The sequence below is a fragment of the Octopus bimaculoides genome, chromosome Z (genome assembly GCF_046866305.1).
Source record: "Octopus bimaculoides isolate indiv1 chromosome Z, ASM4686630v1, whole genome shotgun sequence".
Classification (NCBI taxonomy): Eukaryota; Metazoa; Mollusca; class Cephalopoda; order Octopoda; family Octopodidae; genus Octopus; species Octopus bimaculoides.
The window spans coordinates 12,727,125-12,739,175 of NC_142944.1; positions in this window are offsets into that span (position 1 = coordinate 12,727,125).

Sequence of the window (12,051 nt, forward strand, 5' to 3'; positions counted from 1 at the left end):
TCTGAATGGAGTTTATCAATATCAACATCTTTGTGGTGAAACTAAACACTCGTAAACATTGAAATCGATTTGGCATAAAAATTATACCTTATCAACAACTTTTATATGCATCCGTCTATAATGGAACGATAGATCATATAACAAAATTAGAAAATAGTCGTTCGAGATTATAGTTTAAATAATGAGAAGAATAGCAGATACTGTGTTTCTTTATTATTTATATATTTATTATTTATTACCTCCGCCTTCACTAGGGCATGGGTATCGTTTTCAGTCGCGTTTGGTTGTCCGTGGAAAGATATCTCAAGAACAGCCACATGGATTCAGATGAAACTTTCAGGGATGTTTAGCCTCGTAACTGGCATGAACTGATTAGATTTGGGAATCGATCTGGTACCGGTCAAGGGATCTGATTTATTTTTCTTGTTTTTTTTTTTTTGCTTAATTTTTGAGAGCAGTCAGGTTCACATTTAGTATTCTCGTTTGTGAGAGCAGTCGAGTTTGTTTCAGATATTCTCATTTTAAAAATCATTTCTGGCTAATCGTTGAGAGGACGTTGGTGTTGCTTTGGCGGAGGTTTGCGCTCTCTGGGTCCTCTTGTTTATCACTATAATTTTTTTTTTGCCTTTATGTTCCAATGCGCGTATGAATGGCAGTATGTATATGCATGCATATGCGCACACATAAACAATTATACATGCCTACAAATATGCATATACTTATATATTCACACACACGCACACACACAGTCACACACACACATATAGGCAGATAATATATATATATTATATATGTGTGTGTGTATATATATTACATATATTTGTGTTTATGTATATATCTATATCTGTCTACCTGTATTTAGGGTAAAGACCCCCTTAGGTCATGAATGTGCACGAGATTGCATCCAGAAACTAGACCTCCTAGGCACAAGTCCGGGCAAGGTTGTTTATGGAAGACCAGCAGTCACCCATGCATACCACCCTCCCTTCTCCACACCACTGGTGTTATCCAAGCAAAAAGCAAAGGTTGGTACAACTTGGCACCAGTGACCTTGCAATTAATTTCAACAGCTGTGTGAACTGGAGCAACGTGAAAAATAAAGTGGTTTGCATATATATATCTATATATATATATATATATATATATATATATATCTATATATATATATATATATATATATATATATATATATATATATATATATATATATATATATATATATATATATATATATATATATATATATATATATGTAGATATATATACACACAAACACATACACACATATACATATATTCATTAGTTTACTTGTTTCAGTTATTTGACTGCGGTCATGCTGGAGCACCGCCTTAAAGTGTTTAGTCGAGCAAATCGGCCACAGGACTTATTGTTTAAGCCTAGTACTTCAACTGGTCGCTTTTGCCGGGCGTAAACACACCACCACCAGTTGTGGAACGGTGTTGGGGACTATATGCATATAGCTATAGTGATCTAGCTTACGTCTGGCCTCGTTTCTGGTACGTGGTATTGATAAGTCACAAAGATGCCGAAACATTAATGTTTACCGCTCCTGCAACATTTGTCAATGTCTCCACGTGTTTTAACACGAAGTGCATTGATAATAAGATATTTTTCTTACGCCTATAAATCGCAGCTTACCCACGAACTGGCAAAACACATTGTGCATAACAACATGGTTCCAGGTTCAGTCTCTGTGCGTGGTAACTTTGGCAAATGTCTTCTATTATAGCCTCGGGCCGACCAAAGCCTTGTGAGTCGATTTAGTAGACGCAAACTGAAAGACGCCCCTCGTATATATTATATATATATATACACCTATATGCGTGTATCTTTGTGTCCATGTTTGTCCCCCAACACCGCTTGACAGCCTGCGTTGGTGTATTTACACATTCATACCTTTGCGGTTCGGCAAAAAAAGACCGATACAATAAGTAATAGGTTTAAAAAATATGTCCAGCGGTCGATTTGTTCGATTAAAATCCTTTATGGCAGAGCACCAGCATGGTCGCAGTCTCATAACTGTAACAAGTAAAAGAATAAAAGGGGAAGAGCGAGAGCGAGAGCGAGAGTTAGATAGATAGATAGATAGATAGATAGATAGATAGATAGATAGATAGATAGATAAATAGATAGATAGATAGATAGACACACAGAGACAGGCAGATAGACATATGGATACATTTCTTTTATTAGCCACACAGGGCTCAACGAAGATGGGTCAAATACAATGTAGAGCTTTTCTTTTTGGGAGGGGGAAGGAAGGACAAAAAAAAAAAAAAAAAAAAATTGGTGGTGTCGATCAAAAGGGATCGTAGGAAGGGAAAAAGGGGCAGTTCGATCAAAAGGGATCGAAAAAAAAGAAAAGGAAAGGCCGATCAATAGGGATCGTGTATCACACAGTAATGTTCTCGTGTAAAAAGAGGGGAGGACAGTTTAGGTTTAGCCGTGGAAGGAAAAGCCCACGGAAAAGACCACGGTAACCTTGGTCAATATTCTCATTGAAGAAACTATAACAGTAAGTGACTCTCTTTTGCCTTTTTGTTTTATTTTTTTTCTTGTTCATAGGGTTATGCTCAAGATGGCTCCGTCGTTCACACGTGCCATCCTTGCTACATTCACCCATCTTTTTTTGAAGCATTCACTAGACAAGACTTCCCTTTCTACTCTCAACTTCCTCTTCAGGTGATACTTGAAGAAGTTGATGAGAGATTGCCCAGAGAGGAAAGTCTTTGTCTCTAGACCTTTCAGACGCGTCCACCATACACATTCTTTCGCCATAGCCACAAGTACGATGAAAATAGCTCTTCCTTCCCGTTTAAAGGAAGGAGGCGCGACAATATTCACGATAGACTCGGCTGATAGACCGACTCGTCCCACACGCGATAGCAGTTGTTCGACGTAAGCCCACAGCTCGGAAATGGTGGGACACTGTACGAGTGCGTGCAGAACGGTTTCGTCGCTCTGCCGGCATCTCGGACAGGTCGGCCCCGTGTTTCTCGAGCCATGCCTGTAGAGCTTATCCCGAACGGGTAGTGCTTCTCGATAGCACTGCCAGGCCAGGGATCTCTGGAAGTTGTCCATAGGTCCCGGCCCGAAGGTCGTCTTAAACAGGCGGGTCAGGTATTCCTCGTCGACGCCCAGGTTCGCCCCGAGATCGTCGTCGTACCTTCCCTCCACTAATCCACTATAGAATGCGTTAGTTGTGATGCAGTCGCTCAAGGTTGACCCGGGTTGTTGGAGTTGCCGAAGAGCAGCGCGACACTCGCGGTGCCATTCGCCCTTCCTCGGCCTCTTCTTGATCCATGACTGCAGTTCGGTCATGGAGACGAGCTGCGGGAAAGCGCGCCGCACAAACGGTGACCACACCTGTTCACCGCTGTCTACGTAGAGCCGGAGATGTCGCAGTCTCAGCGCGTGTCTGCGCATCATCAACCACGGCATGCCCAGTCCTCCTTTTAACGGGTGTTGGCAGCAAACGGATCGCCTAACCATCGGAACGCTTCCTTTCCACAAGAAGCGGAAGAGGATGCGCTCCAGTTTGGTGATGGTAGGGTCGGGACAAGGAACGACGGTCAGGCGGTAGTAGATGACGGACGCGATGTACGTGTTCGCCACCTCCGCCCGACCTTTCAGGGAAAGCTTCCTCTCGGCCCATTGCCGGGCTAGAGTGGCCACCCTTCTCGTTATCTCGTCCCAGTTCTTCTCCGTTTGGAGGTCTGGACCAAACCAGACCCCGAGCATCTCAACCGGACCGTCAGTCCAACGTCCCACGACGGAGGCGCTACTTGACGGCATGGGGTTGCTTCTCCAGGTGCCGAGCCGCAAGCCCACTGACTTATCCCGGTTGATTTTCGCTCCCGTTACCGCTTCGTAGTCTCTCAGTGTCTCGCCGACAAGCTCGATGTGCTTTTGGCTAGACACTATGACGGTGACGTCGTCCGCGTATGCCGACACGCTCGTCCCGCATCCCAACTCTCGCGGGATGCCCCTCAGCGTCGCCAGCTTCCGCAGTAGTGGCTCGAGAGTCAACACGTACAGAAGCGACGAGAGGGGGCATCCCTGACGGACCGAACGTGCAATGTCGAAGGGTCTTGATAGATGCCCATTGACGCGAACTACCGAACGGATGCCTCTGTACAAGGCAGCCATCCAGCCGCGGAAAATGGGACCGAAGCCGGCTGCTATGAGGACAGCCTCCAAGTATTGATGGTCTACCCTATCGAAAGCTTTCGATTGATCTAAATTGATCAGGGCCCCACCCATGCCAGGTTCCTTAACTACCCTCTCTATGATGTAGCGCATCAGATGGAGGTTGTCATGGATGCTCCTGCCCGGCACCGCGCACGTTTGCGCCTTGCCGATCAGTTTCTCGATGACAAGCGCCAACCGCTTGGCTAACACCTTGGCCAAAATTTTCAAGTCTGCATTGAGCAGAGTGATGGGCCTAAAGTTATCTATGACGTCCCCCTTGTTTGGATCTTTCTTCAGCAGCGTTACGGCTCCTCGACTCACAAAACCGGGAATGCTCCCGTTTTGCTGCCAGTTGCAGTACACCGCCACCAAGACGTCTCCAAACAAGTCTGGCTTACAGTTGTAAAGCTCATAGGGCAGACCATCCAAACCCGGAGATTTGTCCCTCGAGCATCCCGCCATCGCGTCCCTCACTTCCGCCGCCGTGATGGCACCTTCGCAGCACTCCGCCTCTCTTGCCGAGAGTCGTGGCAGGCTGTGCAGGTAGGCACTGAAGTCCACCCTGCGTTCTCGCTCGCCATTCGTCCCAAAGAGTCGAGCAAAGTGCCGCTGAAAGGCCTCACACATTTTGCTTGGCTCGAGCAGTTCGCGCCCCTGTTCGTCCACCAGAGACCGAATGGTGGCTTTGTTGCCCTGTTGCGCCTCCGCCACCCGGGCCTCTCGTGCGGCTCCAACACCTTCGTTTCTTAGAGCACGCATCCTAGCCCTGACAACGCACCCTTCGTGTTTGGCGTTGAAGTGTTGGTCAAGGGCCAACCTCGCCGCCAAAACGTCGGATGCGATGCCACTTCTAATTGCCTCTTCTAGCTTCTTAACTAGTTCACCCTCTACTCTGTTTCTGTCTATGGCTAGTGCTTTGCTATACCTAACCGCTTCTGCTTTTATTGCTCTCTTGAGGGCAAACCACCATTTGTTATTGATGATGGCTCCTGTCAAAGCCCTCTTTACTAACGTGCTAATCCGGTCTCTGAAAACTGGTCTCGACGGGAAAGACGCGTTTAGTTTCCAGTAACCGGAGCCCTGCCTATGTGTCTTATCTAAGTCTAGCGTACACGTCACAAGTTTGTGATCCGTGTAGCTGACTATGTGAAATTGTGGACACCCTATGCTATCTCTATCTACTCTCCTACACAGTATTCTATCTAGATACGATCTCGACGACCCGATGCGGTTTGTCCATGTCCACATTGGCGCATTCGGGTAATCGAGTCGGTACCTGTCAGACAGTTGAAAGCGTCTGAGCAGGTCTTTGAGGCATTTGCATCCCCGTCTATTCCTATCTCTGCCAACATAGTCTAGATGCGTGTCCAAGGTAGCATTCCAATCCCCCACTAAAAGTAAAGGACGAGACGTTCCTAGGAATACTTCTAGACGTCGAAAGAAATCCGGCCTACCTGTTAAAGGTGGTGCGTATACTGATATGAGTCGAAAAGCACACCCATCGCTGCCATCGACATCCAGAACAACCAATCTACCCTCCGGGTCTATGAATACTGTCTTTACTTCGAGATCCAGACTCTTGCGAAAGAGTACCGCCGTGCCACTACCGCCCATTCTCGGCAGACAGGGAGAAAAATAAATGTTAAACTGTCTGCCAAACATGGACGATAGGGCCCGCGTATCATGGAGTCTGGTCTCGCTTATGGCTATGATTTCTAGTTTATGTGACTTTATGTCATTTAGGAGGTACCCTTGTTTCCAAGGGGACCCCAAGCCACGCGCATTTACACAACCAATCTTGAGCATCATTTTGATTTGAGTGTTAAAGTTTTATAAAGAGAGTCACTTACCGTTTGAGAGTTTTTGTGTCTCCTCCTTCGGGTTTTCTTCGAGGAGATCACTATATAGTTTTTTCGCCAGGTATTTTTGGCATTTGCCAACTGCCTTTGGAAAAATAGATTTTAGTGTGTGGTGCAGGGTTGGTGTTATGTGTAGTATTTTGATGTGTTCTGGCGGTGTTGTGTATGGGTGGTTGCTGGTTTTTATGTCTTCGTTTGTTATGTTTGTTTTTGTGTTGATGTATTCCATCAACTCTGAGTTTTTTGTGTTGATGGCAGTGAGCATTGTGTGTGTACTTGCTTTTGGGGTTTTGTTGCTTGTGTTGTAGTTGTGTGTGCTTGTGTTGGTGTCTGGAGTGTTTTCGGGAGTTGTGTATCTCCCTGCTTTGTTTGTGTTTGCTTTTCTTTTCTTGCTCCTCTTCCTCCTTCCTTTCTGGGCTATTTGCCATTCCTCATTACTTTCATCTTCCGACGAAGGTTCTGAGGAATCGGAAGGGGGTAGGGGCAAATTGTGAGCGTCTGTGTGTGCTTGTGTGAGTGGTTGTGTTGCTGTTTTTGTTGGTGCTGATGGCTTGTTATTTGTGTGAGGTGTGTGTGATGTGGGGGAGGGGGAAACAGTCTTGGAATTTTCTTTCTTTTCCCCTGCTTCCTCACTTGTTGTTTTTGCAGATGCTGTTGTCTTCTCAGTTGCCAGTGTTGCTTGTGTTTCTCTTGTTTTGATTGTTGATGGTGGTGTTGGTAGACGTATGGATAGATAGATAGATAGATAGACATATGGATAGATAGATAGATAGATAGATAGATAGATAGAGACAGGCAGATAGACATATGGATAGATAGACAGATAGATAGAGAGATAGATAGCTAGATAGATAGATAGATAGATAGATAGATAGATAGATAGATAGATAGATAGATAGATAGATAGATAGATAGATTCATACATACGTACATTCATACTTGCATGCATACATTATTCATACGTACAGCAATAAACATAAACATATGCATAATTATTTTAATATCCTTCAACAAAATATATTTAGAATTAGTGAAGTAGTAAAATATTTGTATTGATCAAATTTCTATTTTTAGCATTTTATTAATTTTTCCGTGTCTTATGTTTGGTTATTTTATATATCTATTTATTTATTTAGAAAAATGTATGATAAAATGATAGATTTCTATATTTTGCAGAATTTTAAATATCAAATTAAATTAAATGAAATGCTGAAGGGCCAAAAAATATAATTTTACTAATAATCGACATTTTCAATTGGTTACCGTACCAGATTTACAATTGCAATTCGATACCGTTGCCTATTAATATATATATATATATATATATATATATATATATATATATATATATATATATATATATATATATATATATATAGAGAGAGAGAGAGAGAGAGAGAGAGAGAGAGAGAGATTATATAAATATATTCATATGTATGTGCGTGTGTGTTTATCTGTGTTTGAGTGTATGTGTGTGTGCGTGTGAGTGTGTGCATATGTGTATGTTTGAGTGTATGTGTATGTATGTGTGAGCATATTTGTGTATAAATATGTGTATATAGATATATATCTACATATATATACATGCATATATCTATACATATAAATGAGTTTGTGTGTGTGTGTGTGTGTGTGTGTGTGCGTGTGTGTGTGCACGCGTATGTTCCCTATGCATTCGAAAACTGAGTTGCCGATTTTGACGTATAGTGTATCAAAGCATTCAGTAATCTTTCGGCCACCAAATAAACTATATTTTCATTTACATATATTTTACGTTATCTCAACAACCAGCTATAGTTATTTGAAAGACACTTTCAATTTGAACCGAAATTACAAAGTGCTGTATTAGGACAGTGACGATGTGTGAATAATGAGGGAATGTTTTTCCGAATTAGTCACATCTGTACTATAATAAAGAAAGCTGCTTATCATCTATATATATCTAAAATCTCTATATATAAATTCTTTGTCTGTCTGTCTGTGTTCTCTATGAGTTCTCGAACGGCTCCACTAAATCAGTGTTTTTCTCATTAAATTTTTTTTCTCCTTGTTTTTCTCCATATTTCTTTCTGTTGAAGAGTGTAGCTCGAAACGTTAAAGACTTTCTCTATTTCCGAGCGTTAAACTAATACATCCTTTTGTTGTTTACACTACCTGTCCACGTCTGTTGTTTTTTTCGTAAATTCTCCCATATATATACACACACATATATATATATATATATATATATATATATATATATATATATATATAAATTAATAGTTATCGCCAAGCCAGCATGGCAGTCCCAAAATTAGGACGAAAGCTCCCGTGAATTAGCTCCAAGAATCCATCGCCTCTAGCTACCTATGTGAAACACGAAACTTGTGTCCTTTATAACCTTCGAACAGGGGAGATCAGCAGCTTCCCCCTGCTGGTTTGGCATCTGCAGACTAGTTTCAGGGTGTTGCCCCTTGTCAATGCAGAGCAGCCAAGCTCCAGCCAGGCGGCGCTACTGACTGTCTGTTCGAAGGTTATTTATCTAATTTCAGTGGAATCTATCCACTGGTTTTCAGAAATAGAGTTATTAATATTTCTAAGTCTCTCTAAAGGAGACTACGGCAGCGGTACGGGCTGGAGCTTGGCTGCTCTGCATTGACAAGTGGCAACACCCTGAAACTAGTCTGTAGATGCCAAACCAGCAAGGGGAAACTGCTGACCTCCCCTGTTCGAAAGTTATAAAGGACACAGGTTTCGTGTGTCACATAGCTAGCTAGAGGCGATGGCTTCTTGGAGCTAATTCACGGCAGCTTTCGTCCTAATTTTGGGACTGCCATGTTGGCTTGGCGATAACTATTAATTTCCAGTACCGCAGCCGTAGTCTCCTTTAGAGAGACTTAGAAATATTAATAACTCTCTCTCTCTCTCTCTCTCTCTCTCTATATATATATATATATATATATATATATATATATATATATATATATATATATATATGTGTGTGTGTGTGTGTGTGTGTGTGTGTGTTTGTTTGCTCCTCCACATTGTGCGTTAATTCACGAGTAAGCTGTTCCCGTTGGTCGTATTAATTCGAACACTCGTCGTAGTAACCGTATGTACGTACATCCGTATATAAGTTAATCAGTTGGCGATGTGTCGCTCCGCATCTATAATCCATTTGAAAGCCTCAGTGACTGGTTGGAAAGCGGAAGACATATTTTCAAACCAGAAAGAATCCTGAACGAAATGGTTACAGAAAAAGCAAACTGTATGACGAAAAGAAAGGAAACGATAAACAAAAAGAAAAAAAAGAAAAACAAGTAATCGTAGTGGTAGAGGTGGTGGCCGTGGCGATGTGTTAGTAGTAGCAGTAATATTAGTAGTAACAGCAGCAGTAGTAGTAGTATTAGTAGTGGCGGTGGCAGTGGCAGCAACATTTGTGGTGGTAGTGGTTCTAGTAGTAGTAGTAGTAGTGGCGGTGGTGGTGGTGTTAGTAGTAGTGGTAATATTAGTGGTAACAGCAGCAGCAGTAGTAGTAATAGTGGTGGTGGTAGTGGTTGTAGTAGTAGAAGTGGTGATGGTGATGATGGCGTTAGTAGCACAAGTTGTAACAGCAGCAGCAGTAGTAGTAGTAGTAGTAGTAGTAGTAGTAGTAGTAGTAGTAGTAGTAGTAGTAGTAGTAGTAGTAGTAGTAGTAAGGGCTAGGTATTAGTGGTTAACCTGGCGAAGGATTAAGTTTATCACTGAAAAACGGAAATAATTTCCTTGACAGTCTTCGGCATACATACCATCTGTAAAATTTGACTGGCAACGTTTTGGTCTACAAAAATTTGACTCACATGGTTTTAGTCAATGTAGAATTATGGCAGAAGGCTTTCAGTTTCTTACGTGATATTGAATTTGGATTAAACCCGAGACTACATAGTTGCCTGAGAAACTCTTTGTCTGCTCGCATGTTTGTAAATATACACCCCATCGGTATACAATACATCCCGTTTGCAAGATATTTATATAGACAAAGATGTAGAAAACTGATCATCAACTAATACGTCTAAAAGCCGCTGATTAAGTAAATTAATTCCACAATTACGATATTAGAATTTTTCTCATATTGAAGCTTCCGGTTCTATAACCGCATTTTCGCATTTTATTTACTTCACATTTCTCAATTTGAATTTTTGCAGCAAATCGTAAACTGTTGTGTGTGTGTGTGCGAGCATGAGTATGTATATAGATGTGTATGTGTGTGTATATATAAATTCATATATGTAAGCGTATGCATGTAATGTCGAAGGGGCGTATACTCAAGTGATTATGCGTATATGTATACATGAGTGCACCTATGTGTAAATATGGGTATGTTTATACATATATATATATATATATATATATATATATATATATATATATATATATATATATATATATATATATATATTTATATAGAACATATAAGTTCGTCAACTGAATGACCGGTGAATTCTTAAAGCTCAGCCAGTGGCAATAGTATGGGTAACCGACCATGAAGAATGAATTAGCAGTACAAAGAAATAGACTAACACTACTTTTAATAAGAATCAAGACTTACCACTCATAGGATAGCCAACCTCCCACACCGTCTATACATTTAAAACATTCATCAAAAGGCAACAGACATTTTGATATACTTTGCGATTACTAATGTTCGTATAACCACGACAGACAGAAAAGATGCGGTCGAAGTCGAAAATTTGAGTTTACGGAACACAGAGACAGTATTTACATATCATCTGATGAAACACAAGTTCTCATAATGGAAGGAAACGATTACATAACGAAATATCTGCGAGCAAGGAGAATTACATTGCATGGAAACAATTGTAGTGATTACAAATAAATGTTCCTATGTATTCCTTTTTATTGACTCCAACTTATTCAATTATCTATTCACCACTACAGAAACCCCAACGTAAACTTGGCAGTAGGGGTATAATACACACACGCACACATCAAGGTCACCAGCCCTCTTCCACAGGCACATGCATGCTCTTGCTCTCTTATACACACGCATGTTTTAGGATCACTACTACTTTATTATCTTCCCTTCTTCCTAGCTCTCCTGTGTGAGCCTCTGTCCGGCATTCGCCATGATAGATCGCTATCCACTACGCATTATTTTCTCTCCTTGTTTCTTTCTGTGTTCCTTTCTGTGGAAGAGCGTAGGCCCGAAACGTTAAAGACATTTTCCCTTCCCGAGCGTTAAACTAATACATCTGTTTGTTGTCTACACCACGTCTATGTATTAGTGAGATGTGTTGCCAGTGGAAATGTAATGCATTTATGTTTCTTTTATTAATTTCTTCCTTCAAAAACACTATATATTTACATGCTTGATTCTCAATTACTTTAGAGTAAACGCACAAGAATTTGCTGAAATGCTTCAATGTTCTTACCCAGAAGCCTACTCTTCCAAAACATCATTTGCAATGACTATAAGTTTTTGCCGCCGTTTCTGCGCCAGTTATCGCTCTATTTGCTATTTGTTTTCAACGTGATGTGATTCGGTTCTTATAATGGAAATATTCATCCATTAGTAAAGCTGGTGATTTCTATTTCCTTTTCATACATCTTCCACCAATTTGATGATTGTATTATTTATTTTTTCTTCCTGATCAATGACTTTCTAATATTCGTTAAACCTGATCCTCAGTAGTTGTCCAATCTCAGTATTATTACGTGGAATAATATTATTACGTGGAATAATATTATTACGTGGAATCAAAATGCGGATGTTGTTATGAATTTCGTTCATTACTTGGGAACATACACGCACACACATTATATAATTACTCTTTTACTCTTTAACTTGTTTCAGTCATTTTACTGTGGCCATGCTGGAGCACCACCTTTAGTGGAGCAAATCGACCCCAGGACTTAATCTTTGTAAGCCTAGTATTTATTTTATCGGTCTCTGTTGCCGAACCGCTAAGTGACGGGGACGTAAACACACCAGCATCGGTTG